Source organism: Myotis brandtii, unplaced genomic scaffold (genome assembly GCF_000412655.1).
Source record: "Myotis brandtii unplaced genomic scaffold, ASM41265v1 scaffold69, whole genome shotgun sequence".
NCBI lineage: Eukaryota > Metazoa > Chordata > Mammalia > Chiroptera > Vespertilionidae > Myotis > Myotis brandtii.
Genome location: NW_005370700.1, coordinates 1728971 through 1730769, shown reverse-complemented (window position 1 = coordinate 1730769; position 1799 = coordinate 1728971). Strand labels below are relative to the sequence as shown.

Below are 1799 nucleotides of genomic sequence, written 5' to 3'. Positions count from 1 at the left end.
GTCAGTAAGCAAGTGAAACTCAGTTGCCTCATTTTCTAGCTTAGGTGGTATTTAGCCAGCATGTGGTCTCTTTACCTAGAAAAGGGATGGGATAAGACTAGCAATATCATATAGGATTGTACATGGCAGTCCAAGAATGTCTTGGAATTTCCTAGATTTCACATATAAGAAACAATGCTCTATTTATTTTATATATTTGTAATTTTAATACAGAAATAATCAACATTGTTTAAAATATAATTTTTGAATACATTCTCATGATTGATACTTGTGCCTCAACTAAGACTATTATTAAAAGGACCTTTCTTGCCCAACTGCAGTGGTTCAGTGGTTGAGCGTTGACCTAAGGAGGTCATGGTTTGATTCCCAGACAGGGCACATGCCCAGGTTGCAGGCTCGATCCCCAATCTTGCAGGAGGCAGCCGATCAATGATTCTCATCATTAATGTTTCTACCTCTCTCTCCCTCTTCCTTCCTCTCTGAAATCAATAAAGATATATTTTAAAAAAATAAAAATAAAATAAAAGGAGCTTTCCTTCCTTCTTTACACTGAATTCAAGCTCTTGCAGATTGTTCATAATTTCTGCTTTGAGATTAGGTGGTGCTGTTGTATTAATGTTGCAGGTTTCTGTCAAAAAATTCCAAAGTGGGTCTCCATTTTCATTGCCATCAATAAAACAATCAGATGTGTCCATGGTGGACAGAAGGTCATAACACTCATACTTAATCACCAACTTGTCCACTATCTGAGTGAGATCAGTTGATGTGACATACTGTCAGAGGTCATCCCAGGGTAAGTGGAATCTGTACTTTTTCCATAGCTTGTCCCAGGCACTGGTTCCGGACACAAGAATAATAAGAAATTTTGCATTGGTAGCTAAGAGACTATGGAAAAATTTCAGAGTAGCTGGGATGCCTTTTCCATAATACAGCATCTGAATCATATAAATAAAGTCTCACTTCTGAAGTTTCTTTTTTCTCCATTATTCTATTTTGAGATTCAGATGATGTCTCCTCATGCCAAGCAAACTTTATGTTCTCGAGGTTTGATGACTTAGCTACAAACTCTTTGTACTTGCAATTTGCTCAACACTTGGTTCAACAACTTCATTTTTGATATGAATTCCTTGGTATTAAGGCTGCACCTTATAGAAAATTTGAAGATCAATTTCACCTACACCTCTGCCAATGCTTAGAATCTTAATTTCTGATTTTTTGTCTCCAACCCTTGCTATTGTGCCTGGCAGCTTGTTGTCCAAGAATTCCTTCATGCATTGGTGTTTCATGGAATTATTGAGAAACCTCTGAAAAGATTCGATATAACTGTTATGATTAGAAAACAAGTCCTCATAGAAGATGCCATACTTGGTTTTCTGAGGAAGATAGGGAGAGATAGAAGGTTTCTCTCTCTTGCTTTAGTAAGACTTGTTGCACCTTTCCATGTTATTTTAAAATTGAATTTTTGGCTTATATCTTTTTATTTCAACATATTCTAAAGTGAATTTATTTCTCCATCATAGAACTTAACTAAATTTTCCAGATTCTACAAATTAATTTGGCTATTAACTAAAAATTAAAAGAAAAAAGCAGTATTCATTCAGATGTTAGGAAATGTTTTTTGTTTTTTTAATTTATTTACTATCTCTGTCTAACAGGTACTGTACCAGGCATCTGGGATATACCAATGATGAAGAGACCCACTGTCCACACTCACAGTTTCAACATTTACTGTGGAGTTAAGTGTGTAGAGAAACAACTGCAGCCAATGAGGCATGTGAGAGGTCTCCATTGGTAGGAAG

General features: G+C 35.9%; 1 pseudogene; it reads right to left on the bottom strand.

Moving 5' to 3' along the window:
• Positions 1 to 275: 275 nt before the first annotated feature.
• LOC102249792 lies at positions 276 to 1363 on the bottom strand (annotated as a pseudogene).
• Positions 1364 to 1799: the final 436 nt, after the last annotated feature.